Source organism: Nicotiana sylvestris, chromosome 2 (assembly GCF_000393655.2).
Source record: "Nicotiana sylvestris chromosome 2, ASM39365v2, whole genome shotgun sequence".
NCBI lineage: Eukaryota > Viridiplantae > Streptophyta > Magnoliopsida > Solanales > Solanaceae > Nicotiana > Nicotiana sylvestris.
This window is the reverse complement of record NC_091058.1, coordinates 49114582-49128161: the sequence shown is the minus strand read 5'-3', so window position 1 is coordinate 49128161 and position 13580 is coordinate 49114582.

Here is a 13580-nt window from a genome sequence, read left to right as displayed (position 1 = left end):
AAGGGATTCTCTTATGAAAGACCATTCTAACCTATCGAAAGCCTTCTCTAAGTCTACATTTAGGATCATGTTGGCATTTTTGCCTTTCATGTTTTGGAAGTGGGTAATGTACTCTTGGACCACAATGGCATTGTTAGCAGCTCTTCTATTGGCTAGAAAGCTAGCCTAGGTAGGGCCAATGATGTTTTGGAGCATTGGTTTGATTCTGTTGACAATGATCTTAGTGATCCGCTTGTACATAGTGTTTCATAGACCAATTGGTCTGAAGTTTTTTAACATGGTGGCATTAGGGCATCTAGGGATGAGGTAGAGATTGGTTTGGTTTATTTCCGGGGGACCAAAATTGTGGCAAAAATAGTCTTGTAAATTTGGATAGCACTATTGGAGACTATGTGCCAGTACTTCTGATAGAAGAAGGGATGGAGACCATCAGGCCCAAGTGACTTCATGGCCTTGAAGGAGAACATGTCACACTTTATCTCAAAGAGCCTAAGGGTGGAGTCAATGGTGTCTTGATCTTTGGTATTTAGAATATTAGAACTATCAGTGATATAAATCCTATTCAGCACTGAGTTGTGATGTTCAGTGGTATATATTAGTAAAGTAGTTAAGGATTGTATCTTTAATGTCCTGGGGATTCTGAATATTGTTCCCCACCTCATCCTTGAGGGATATGATCATATTCCCCCTTCTTCTGTTAAGAGGGGATATAAGGAAAAATTTGGTGTTAGTATCACCCTCACTCAACCAACTAAATCTGGATTTAAGCTTGCAGAAGTCTTCCTCACTCTTTAGGATGGCATATAAGTCGTATTGGAGCTTGGTTTCCAGCTCCTTAAGGAGGGTGCTAAAGGGGTAGGCATTGGACTTCTGAATACCAGAAAGTCTGTCAAGGATATGCCTTTTCCTATGGAAGATGTTACCAAAGACATGTTTGTTCCAGTCAGTTACTCTATTGGTAAAGACAGAAGTAGCTTCCAGAATATCAGCCCTAGCATCAAAACTGTCCTCCACAAGAGGGAGGAAGTTAGGGTGACTACACCATATAGATTCGAACTTGAAGGGTTTGTTTGCCGTGTTGTGATTCTGGTGGGAAAGGCTTAAAAGAAGAGGACACTGATCCGAGTGAGTCCTAGGAAGGTGTGTAACAGTAGATTCAGGGAATTCCTCAATTCAAGCATCAGTTGCAAAGAACCTATAGAGTCTTTCTAGGATTAAGTCTTGCTTATTGGAGTATCTCTTATTAGACCAAGTATATTTAGAGCCTTTAAACCCTAGGTCCACTAATTTTCAACTGTTTAAGCATTTCTAGAACCTATTGCTTCTATTAGTGTTCAAGCTATTCCCCCATACTTATCCCTGACTTTTAAGAGTTCATTGAAATCTCCTCCAACAAGCCAACTACCCCCATACACAGAAGCTAGATCCTCTAATATATTCCAGAGCATATTTCTATTATTGACACAGTTACTAGCATATATTGCCGAAAAAAGCCATTTAGTGGAGAAGGGGATTACCTTGACCATGACATGCACTCCCGGTGGATTAGTAGATACTTCCTCTAGCTTAAGCAGATTATCCTTCCACATTAGAACAATCCCCCCTAGATTGCCCAACAGAAGGGATTGGAACTGGGCATCAAACTTGAGCTCAACAGTTAGGTGCTTATGGTCTGCCATTCTAGTCTCCTGCAAGACCAGCATGGCAGGGTTGTGGAGCTTCACCATAGATGAGCAGTGCCTACATAACTCTACGCTGTTAGAACCCCTAGCATTCCATATTATGAATTTCATTAAGAGGAGGTTTTTGGTTGGATCTTTACTTTTGATTCCCTTCCCCTTGCCCACTAGGGTTGGGTTCATGGTGCCTACCAGAGGGACCAGAGACACTGCTGAGTTTTTTGAGTTTGGAAATAGGGTACCTGGAGATCGAGTTCGCAACTTAGGAGTTTTTTGGGGCACAGAGCAATAAGCTTTTCTCCTGACTGCTCTTTGAACTATATCTCCAGGGGTTTTTTGCATGAGGAAGGCCTTTGTCTTTGGTATTCCTAATTTTTCTAGCATGTTTTCCAGGTCCACATTGGACTCTCGGAGATAGTCCAATGCCATGGTGGTGCGCCTACTCAGAAGATCGATGGGAGAGGGTGGTTGTGATGGTGGTTCTTGAGGAAATTGGACAATTGGTGGCCAGAGTTGGAATGATGAAGATGGGAGTGGAGCCTCCAGGTTCATGAGTGGGAAGAAAGGTATTGTCTGGCAAAGCTGGCCCATGAGTGTGTTAAGCTCCTCTATGGAGAGGGGTTGTTGATGTCTCATGTACTGGGCTTGGAGTAGAGTGAACATCCATAACTGGTGTCCAAAGTTTGCCAGACCCTGATGGAGAAGCTGTGTGGCTAGTCGAGCTAGGTACCTGGGCTTTTGGATGGTTATCTCTATTGCGACCAACCCAACATTCAGTTGGAGGTTCTAGGTGTGTCTTTGGAGCGCCATCTCCAACCGTGATTCCGGCATGAGCTCTGGAGGCATTGGGGGTGGTGGAGATGGTTAACGGGGTTGTGGTCTGTGGTTGGGAGGGAGGGTTGTTGTTGTTTTCCATCAGAGAGAATAAAATGATTGGTCCTGGTGGTGTGACTAGCGGTGAATGGAGTAGTGGAGGTGGAAGACGCATTATAGTCCATCTTCTTTTTGGGTTTTATGTGGGGCGATTTGCCTTCTGCAAATAATCATGAGGGATTTATAGGGGATGCCACCTCAAAGCTAGTATTGGTTCTTGGGTTTGTAACAGGTAATTGATTTCCTTCACTAGAAGAAGCAACGTCGGGGGAGAGAAGAGAGCGTGTAGTGCGTTGAGTAGGGGATGGCGCGTTAGAGTGACCTTTCGTGAGTGAGTAGGCCAAATTAGGATGAGATTGTGTTGATACTGGATCCTTTTCCAAAGAAGAGATACTCGTTAAATGTGTCAAAGTACCCAATTTGGAAGGGATATTGTCATTTGGTATCCCATATTCATATACTTGACTTGGATTTTTGGGAATAGAGATATTCCCTAAAGTGGCATCTTTTGAGTTTAAGACTGCCTTGTGGAGATGCCTTTTCAGTCCAGTCTGCTTTGCATGTGGGGCTTTACTTATTTTAATAAGGCCCCCTTGTGATGATGGGACTTTATCGGAGTTGGGCCTAAAAGACATAGGATCTTGCTGGATCTCTGTGGCCCAACCCATGGGTCCCTAATTTCCCCCTAGACTCGGATGCTCGTTAGTTTTAGGGATTTTGCCACCACTAGTGGTGGCCTCAAGGTCGAGAAACGTACCTATAGCTTCACTGTAACGCCTTACCTGGATCGTGGGCTGTTCCGGTGGTGCTGTGAATGGCTTTGGCAAGTGGTTTTCTTCCGTGAGTTTCTTTTTTTGTTATGACTGAGTGAAATTGTTTTTCACATAGAGTCTTCGGTGTGACCTGTACCTGTAATTGCGGGTGTAGGATTTGGATTAGTTGGGTTGGCTTCATTGATTTTGGGCATGAATGGACAGTGACGAAGTATATGGTCAATTCTCCTACACCCTTTGCAGAGAATCCCTTCCCCCTCATATAAGATAGGTTGGTTATGGGTTCCAATGATGGCCGCAGTGGTGACTGGAGTGTCTAATGGAACTTGGATACTAATCCTAGTGTATCTCCCTCTAAGGGTAGATGAGGTACATGTATCTATCTTCAGCAGTTTGCCCACCCTATTACCAACTTGCTCGAGAATCACTCTGTCATAGAACTCTATTGGGAGCTGTGGGAGTCTGATCCAAATTGCTATAATAATGAGTTTGGATTCAGCTGGGACAAAGTTAGGTTCCCATTTTCGTATAGATAGGAAGCGACCCGTGACAAACCAAGGTCCCTCTGTGAGAACTTTGTTCATGGTAGCCTCTAGGTTGAATTTGACGATGAAGAAATCGTAACCTAGGTCGATTTGTGTTAAGGGTTCAATAGGCTTCCAAAGATGTGCAATTTGATGGGAGATTTTCTTCCCAAATAGTTTTACTATTAGGGAGTATCTCCATATAAGATATAGCCTATTCTTATCTTGTTTTGACAAAAGGATGGGGATATTCTCCGCATTTAGTTCGAACAGGGAAGGGGAGCTGGTTAGATCATATGAAGTGGTGGACATCAAATTCCTTTCCAGTAGGATCTCTTTGAAAGAATTTTTTTGAGGGATGTCTTCCTCCATCTCAAATTGGGAGGTGCTTGTAGGGGATTCGGTGGTTTCAGTTGTATTTTGGAGGATGTATCCTTCGTCAGGGGTAGGGATGTGGCCATGTCGATGCTTTTGGTTAGAGAGTGGAGAGAGAATGGTTTTCTCTCTCTAGAAAAAACAAGACATGTTTTTTTATGAACATGTAACAGATTATATCCAATATTATAGGGTACACGCGTAACGCGTCTTCTAGAACTAGTATATATATAGACGAAACTTTTGGTGCAGATAAATATTTTCTTGTGTACCCCAATATTTCAAAAGTGCATTCACAATGAAGACTTATATTTTGTGTTGATCTCCACTATTAATCTCAACAAAGTTGAATATAGTACACTTTGTAATCATATGTTGATTAGATATTATCAAACTATAAAGTCAAGTAATTGTTTGGTTTCTTATTGGCTCATTTAACAAACCTTGTTAATATTTTATTATAGGGATGTAATTAATTGGCATCAAAGTGTAGATGAATTATTATTTTTTCAAGTAGTTCAAGTAATACTATTTTAAACACATGTGCCTAATTCCAATCTTCTACTTAAGATTGAATTTTATGGCCCATATGTCACGACCCAAGTTTTCCCTCCGTAAACTGTTATGACAGCACATAGTCTCTTCGACTAGGTAAGCCTAATATTTTGCGGAAATGAAACGAAAACATAAAAGCTAACAACTAACAAAAAATTGTAAATAAGAAATTAAGATACTTCTCGGCATATACAATAACCACTCTCGAAATGTATATAAACTCTCCCAAAATCCGAAATATCGTAAGTCACAAGCTACAGAAAGAAAACAGTATTACTATACTCCAGAGTCTAACAAAAGGAAATACAAGAAATGTTTGACACTGGGAAGAGTAGATAGGGACTCCAAGGTCTGCGGACGCGGCAAATATACCTTAAAGTCTCTACAACTGGCGCGCCTCACTTATAATGCGGCTGATAAGCGGTACCTGGATCTGCACACGAAAAAAAATATGTGCAGGAAAGGGCATGAGTACACCACAACGGTACCTAGTAAGTGCCAAGACTAACCTCGATCGATTAGTGACGAGATCAGGTTAGGGCTCTACTGGTTTGTATATAATAAAATAAGACAGAATAAAATATCGCAGTAAAAATAAATACTGAAATTTAACAAAAATGTAGTCATAGAAGGGCAATAGCTCATAACACAGAGATAACAACAAGGGATCTCCCAAGATACCGTCGCGTAGTCCCAAACGTAAATGTGCAGGGGGATCTCCCGGAATACCATTCCGTAGTCCCAAAGTAAATATGCAATGCAGGGGGATCTCCCGGAATACCGTTCTGTAGTCCCAAAGTAAATATATAGTACATGAGAATCTCCCAGAATACGGTTCCGTAGTCCCAAAGTAAATATGCAACTCAAATAATAGAATTACAACTACAACACGGAATCCTACAATTTAGACTAAGTACAAGTCAATGAAGAAGCATGAAATTTACTAAGCATGCTGCACAGAGTTCAGATAAGCAATTAAGACACGTAGACATGTTGTTCTAAACTAAACAGGATAATTACATATGCTAGTGTAGCTCAGTTAAAGGAAAACAAATATTTTACTTCATGAAAATGGAGTTTTGCAACAAATAGCCCGTGTACGCACTCATCACCTCACGTACACGACGCTCATATATCAAAATAGTAGTAAACTCACGTACATGACGCTCATATATCAAAATAGTACCAAATCCTAAGGGGAGTTCCCCCGCACAAGGTTAGGCAAGCCACTCACCTCGAACCAAGTTCAAATCAATACGTAACAATGCCTTTTACACGAATTTCTGGCTCCGAGTGGCCCAAATCTAGCCAAAATCAATTACATAACATAAATATAACTACAAGAAACTAATCTAGCTAATAAAATTAAAGCTAACGCAAGAAATTGGAAAATCGCCCAAAAAACCTCCCCGGGCCCACGTTTCGGAATCGGGTGAAAGTCACAAATTATGAACACCCATTCACTCACAAGTTCACTCGTACCAAAATTATCAAAATTCGACGTCTAAATTCTAATCAAAACTCAAAAATTTGGTTGAAGAACTTTTCCCCCATTTTTCCCAACTTCTCACCCAAATTCCTTAATTTAATGAAGAAAACAACTATGGATTAATGGAATACAACCAACAATAAGTTAGGAATCGTTACCCCAAAACTTTCTCTGAAAACCCCTCGAAGAATCGCCAATTTCCGAGCTCTCAAGTCCAAAAAATGAAGAATGAATTCAAACCCTTGCATTTAGCCTTTTTTCTGCCAGAGATTTTGCTTTTGCGAGCCTTCAACCGCATCTACGGTCCCGCACCTTTGAAAAATCCATCGTAGGTGTGAAGGTAACTTAAATGGGCTGGGATCGCATCTGCGAGCACTGGGCCGAACTTGCGAGCCTGCTCTTGCGGTCCTCTACCGCTTCTGCGGTCCAACTGCCGGCACCTGCAATCCCATCCGGACAAGGCCAAATCTGCTTCTGCGGCTTCACACCTGCGGCCCAAAGAGCGCAGGTGCGATAACACCAGGTGCAACAACTTCAGCAGTTTCATAAGTTCCAAACTCAATCCGTTAAGCATTCGAACACACCCGAGGCCCCCGGGACCTCAACCAAAGATACCAACCAAACCTAAAATACCACACGAACTTAGTCGAGCCCTCAAATCACATCAAACAATGCAAAAAACTCAAATCACCCTCCAATCCAAACTTAATGAACTTGAAACTTCAAATTTTCACAACCGATGCCGAAACGTATCAAATCACATCCAAATGACCCCAAATTTTGCATAAAGGTCATAATCAACATTACGGGCCTACTCCAACTTCCAAAACTGGATTCCGACCCTGATATCAAAAAGTTCACTACCGGTCATCATCTTCTAAAAAATTAACTTTCGCCATTTCAAGCCTAAATAAGCTACAGACCTCCAAAAAATAATCCAGAGACATCCCTAAGCCCAAAATCACCCAATGGAGCCGAGGAATTGACGAAACTCCATTCTGAAGTCGTCTTCATACAATTTTGACTTTGGTCCAAATTCCAAGACATAAGCCTCCATTTAGAGACTAAGTGTCCCAAAACACTCCAAAAATCAAAATGAAACCTTCCAGCAAGTCACATAATTAGAAAAAGATATAGGGGAAGCAGTTAATAGGGGATCAGTGCTATAACTCTCAAAACGACTGTCCAGGTCGTTACACCATAGCACCATTGAACTATTCAAAAGTCAATAGTAATTATTTTTTACGCTGAGGGAACTAAGGAAGTGGATTTAATTAATACTAAGACTCGCGGTTGACCTAATTTAGTTCTTCTCCTTAATAAAGTATATCATGATACTTTCCCCATGTCAAATTTATGAATGATTGGCTTTTATGTATCTTGTTGGAGATATTCATAGCAAGCTAAATACCTACCTCTATCTGCACCATGCTTAATAGCCTATTTGTCAAGCTTCTCCAAGTCAAATACACTTTTTTTCAAGAAAAAAGAAGTATCTTTTTCAAAGTTGAAGTGTTTGGCCAAGGTTTTAGAGAAAAAAAAACTTTTGAGTAGAAACAAAAGCAGTTTTGGAGAAGCAGAAAAAAGTAACTTCTCTCTAAAAATACTCTTTTTAAAAGCACTTTTGAGAAAAATATACTTAAAAGCAATTTTTAAAAGTTTGGCTAAACATTAATTCCTGCTCAGAATTGCTTTTGAAGTAAACTAGTCAAATACAAATTACTTCTGTCACGACCCAAAGTCCACTAGTCGTGATGGCACCTAACCCAACCCGTTAGGTAAGCCAACTAATAACTATCCAATTCCAATAATATTAATAAAACAATTAAACAAAGAAATTATCTGAATCTATTACATTTTCCAAGGACTGATAGTACAAATCATGAGCTTCTAAGAATAGGGTTTACAAAGCTAGTATGAAGTAAATGCATCATCTGTTTGAAAAGTAAATAATAGAGTTTTGTGAATCTAAGGCTACCATGAACAAGAGGAAGCTACAACCGGAACGCATGTACGTCTTCAAGTCCAGCTCCCGACGAACACAGCAACATCATCGGTCAACATCCGTACGCAAGGTGTAGAAGTATAGTATGCGTACAACCGACTCCATGTACTCAATAAGTGCCACGACCCTAAACCCAGATGATGAGTGGTGGTTTTACCACTCATTCTAGTCTCTTTTCTTTAGCTTTTATGTCCTTTAACTATAATATGAGGTCGTTTATGATGTGTATTGTTAGATTTTGAGATAAAAGATGCTACAAAGTGACTTGAATTGAATTGAGCAAAAGAGGGTGAAACAATGCAAAATTCTCCAGTGATTCTGCATCCGAGGAAGAGTGGTCGCAGAAGCGACGTCGCATCTGCGGGAGTGGACACGCATCTGCGGAGCTGGGCCTTTTCTCAGGAATCGCATCTGCGAGTGTCTTTCCTCTGCAGTAGCGCATCTGTGCTTTTGGAGTCCGCATCTGCGGTGTCATGCATATTTCAATATTCCGCTTCTGCGATAAGGTATCCGCATCTGTGGAACCGCATCTGTGTGAATTCATCCGCATATGCGGTCAACGGGCATCAAACCTGGGCAAATTAGGCATTTCACATTTTCTCATTCCCAAACCATTTTTATACTCGTCCAAGCAGATCTTTGGCATATCTTTTGGCATATTTTCAGTTTTTAGGGCTTGAGAACAAGGTTGGAAGCTAGGGCTTTGCACACACACTTTGGTCTTGAAGGTTTGAAGCTTGTGGTTAAGAATTTTTTACCCATTTATTTTGATTTCTTCATTTCATTGTTTTATATTGTATATCTAAGTGTGTAGTATTTTATTTCCATCACTTGAATCTTGTTTATGGGAATATTCATGTTTAAAGTGTGGATTAAATATCTTGTTGTGCTTATGTATTGAATGATTTTTATCCTTTTATGAAGTGAGTTATTGTTTCTTTAATTATTCTTGTTCTTTAATGTTTCCAAAGAGATTAGCTAACCCTAGACTCGCCCATTAACTCCGAATTAATCTTGGAAAAGATAATTTGGGGTTGGGAAAGATTGATTAACAAGAACTTGAGGTTTTAACCCTCATTTTATAGATTCGACCTAGGGATAGGATTGAACTACTTGTAGCCATTCCGGGTGTGCTTAATCTCTTGATTTTTTTAGGGATAATTCAATTAGGAAGTCTTGTTAGTCTTCGGGAGAAGCTAATTAAGAATTATTATTCATGGCTAATTAACATAAACTCGCTCATATTTGTAAAATTGTGAAATACATTGGATCGTTACTTGAGTGTAATTCCCGATGCATCTATACTTGTAGCCATTGATCATTTTACTTGCTTTCTAGGTTAGTTTACATTTCCGCATTTAGATATAAAATATTTTCTCAAATCAATCCTTAGTGATGGCATTGCGCGATAAGTGATAATTATCGAACATTCCTAATCACCTATATATTGTTCTCTGTGGGATTCGACCCCAACTCATAGTTGGGTAAATTATATTGCATGCTACCGTGTCCATTTACTTTTTAGTAGTGAATTTGGACGTCATCAAAATTGGCGCCGTTGCCGGGGAATAATTTGGCGTAATTTAGGTTGTTTGAGAAATAAGCGTAAGTGCTTTGGTACAAACTTGTGAATATTTGTGTAATTAATTTTCCCTACCTTGGTCTATTTTTCTTGTTTGTTTATTGTTTATTTTATTAGTTTTGAAAAATGGCATCATTTAATGAAAATTAGTCAGATGGTAGTTGTTCATACTTTGAAGACCCTTGTCCTTATTGTGAGCACGTGATTTTTGCCCTATATATGAATAATTCCCACAAATTCCAACAAAATAATTTTTCTTTATTTTTACAATTTTTGTGCATTTCGGTGTCATTTTTTTTGATAATTGTCGCATTTTATTTGCGCATGTTGTCACACCTCTTTTTCCACTTACCTACACCCGCAAGGGGGCGTAAAGGAGTTTTTCCAATTAAAGGACAATCGGAACGGGATTTAATTATTAATTATTCAGAGTCACCACTTGGGAGATTAATGGTGTCCCAAGTCACCGGTTGGATCCCGAACCTAGGAAATTTATGACTCTGTTAACAGTCCTCGAACCAGAAATCCGAGTAAGGAATTCTGTTAACCCGGGAGAAGGTGTTAGGCATTCCCGAGCTCCGTGGTTCTAGCACGGTCGCTTAACTGTTGTATTTAATTTTATCTGATTTTAATACATGCTAGCTTATGTGCCTTTGTTTAATTCTGAACCGCTTTTTATCATTATTTTTAAAGAATTGCGACGTCATGAAAACGCGTTTCGAACCACGTCGCAATCAATGCACCCGTAGTTATCAACACATTTCGACTTCGTCGAGATTTGGATTTGAGTCACATCAATGCGCACTCGATTTTTAAGAAGGTTATTTAATTAAATCGTGCCGAAAGATACTAACGTAGTGTTACTTTGGGAAAAGCCATGATGTTCGCTAAACGGTCATCCCAAATTCTAATTATTTCAAATATTATTTATTGAGGGCCCTACATTTATTTATTTTTGTGTGGTGAGGCTCGTCTCAATTTGTGAACCTCTTTTCTATCATTATTTATTTTATAAGAATTACGATGTCGCGAAAACATGCTTTGAACCACGTTGCAATCAATGCACCCGCGATTATCAACACATTTCGGCTTCATCGAGATTTGGATTTGGGTCGCATCAATGCGCACCCGAGTTTTAAGAAAGTGATTTAATTAAGGGTGTACTTAAAGATTCTAACGTATTGTTATTTTGGAAATACGGTGAAATTCGCTAAACACCATTTCCTAGCCTATACAATAGAATAATTGTGTCATTGACTACTTAAGGACTTTAATTAATTAGGCCCATAATTTGCTGAATTTGAAGTAGAAAATACGGACGAAATACCAAACGAATGGACCCTGAGCTCACGAAGCCCAAACAGGCCAAGGCTGTGGACACATCCCCTTTAGAGCCCATTGGCGTCAGGCCCACAGCAGGCCCAAGACGGAGCTTGCATTCACACAGCCTAGGGATTGAATCCTTGGGCCCTATTTCAATCCCTTGTATAACCACAATCTGGGCTGCCTGCACATCCGGTAGGCCCAAAGTTGATTTAGCATGAAACTGTGCCCAACTCACTTTAGATCCAAAATTAAACAATATACCATGAGACTTAAGCAACAGAAAATGGTAATAGTATAAATATGCAATCTTCACCCCTGATTATACACAAGAATTTGACTACCCAGATGCCCTATTAAACAGTTTTAAACATGTAATCTACCCTAATGAACAAGTTCAATATACACCTTCTGCCAATTACATAACAAGGAAGTACACTACTGCTATTATTAAAGAGACAGACTACTTTCAAATTTCAATTGAATAGCAAGCCTTGGAACACTTCATTTCAACTTCAACATACACCATTGAGATTCAGGAAATGTACCTGGAAATTTGAATATGAAATAGAGAAAAGGTGAGGGTTCAAGTATTTTGAACAACAGCAGCAGCAACCCAGCAATGTGACAACACAGAAACACAGACAGATTACTTAAAAATCAGAAATGCAAGCCCATTTCCACAACTCAGGCTGACATACCCCTGTCCCTCACAACTGAAACCCAATACTGAGAATGAAACTCTAGAATTGTTTCAGATTTCCATTTTTGATGTTTTGTTTTCTGAATAACTTGAAATTGAAATGCCAGCTAGAATACAGAACAATAATGAATGCTCAGATTAAAACTTAAAGCTCAAGGCAGAAAAATCTGAGAGCCCCCCTTTTCAAAGCATCTAATGACCTTTTATAGGCAAAGACCCCTAAGAATGAACTAAATTCCGATTTCTCTAATTAGTCCCTTTCTATTTTCATTTTGGTCCCTCTATTCCTATCTTGCTAAACAAGTAACTGCAGTGTACTTATTAAAATTTACACTTGATACCCTTTCTAGAAGGTCCTCAAGCATTCCTCCAACCCTACAATACCCATACTGCCCTTCTTTATACCTGAATATTACTATTCTTATCAAAACTACCATTTTCCCTACCCAGACTACCCCTGAAAGCCTCTCAGAATCACTGATCTTACCCTTACCCTTAATAACTAAAACCCAACACCTTAAACCAGTCTAAAACCAATCTAAATCAATTAATTACAATCAGAATCAACTAAAATTAATCAATTAACAAACAGAGACCAGCTAATCAGACTGACTAACTCAAATGTTGTTCAACTAACCAACTCAAATAAGCTAAAACGAAAATAGACTGTGATTAAGCTACCATGAATAACATTAAAAGAACTTAAGCTAATTATTAATCCACAAAATTATAATCATTCAATCAGTTAACAAACTCAGAAAAATTAACAGAACCCCAAAGTTAAACCAAAATTAACAGGACAATAATGAAACAATGACTGTAAGTAACATTTTAACCATGCGAGTAAAGAAACAATAAAGAAAGAACAGAAAAACTCACAAATGCAAAAAGGGCTACGACCATTCAAAAACATACGAACCTTTTCAGATTTTTGACGCGTAACATCCCTAACCATGTGTTCTTACACGAGAATACATGGTTAAGGGTGCTACGGTTCGAAATCAGAAAGGTTTGATTTTAGGGTTCGGGCCAGAATTCTTAGATGTAAAATTTGGAATACTTCAGGGGGATTCGAAAGGAAACAACCATAGATTGGGGTTAAGGAAGGGCTGGGGGTTGTAGGGTGTGAATTTGGGCCGAGTTGGACAAACTATCGATTTGGCCGGAAAACTTCAAATCAAGATTCGAAGAGTTCCGGCCATATTTGAGGCAAACCAACGAGTGTAGTGGCAAGAGGAAGGTGAGGGGAACCCATGGTTTTAGTTTCAGGGTGAACGGGGTAAGTCACGTTCACCGCCGACAAGGGTTTTTTAGGGCGGCGCGGATAAGGGTTAGGCGAGAAAGGGTGGGGTGGGGAAGACGACGTAAAAGGGGTAGGGGGTCTGATTCGGACATATATATACTTGAAACCTCGTTAGTTCCGGACCGTTGGATTGATGAGATTCAACGGTCCTGATCCAAGAGCCCCGAAACGACGTCGTTTCATTTTAAAAGGGACGGACCGAGTATGGACTTGGGCTGGACTTACTTCTCCAATCAAATGCGTTTAGGCCGGGGGGATTTTATGTATTTGGCCCAAATTTCCGGGTTTCACACAAGTTAATTCCATTATGTATTTTATCTCATTTTTGTTTTCTTTTTCTCATTGTTACAATTTTTCTAATTTTTTTATAAAGATGTAAAACCTACATAAAATCCT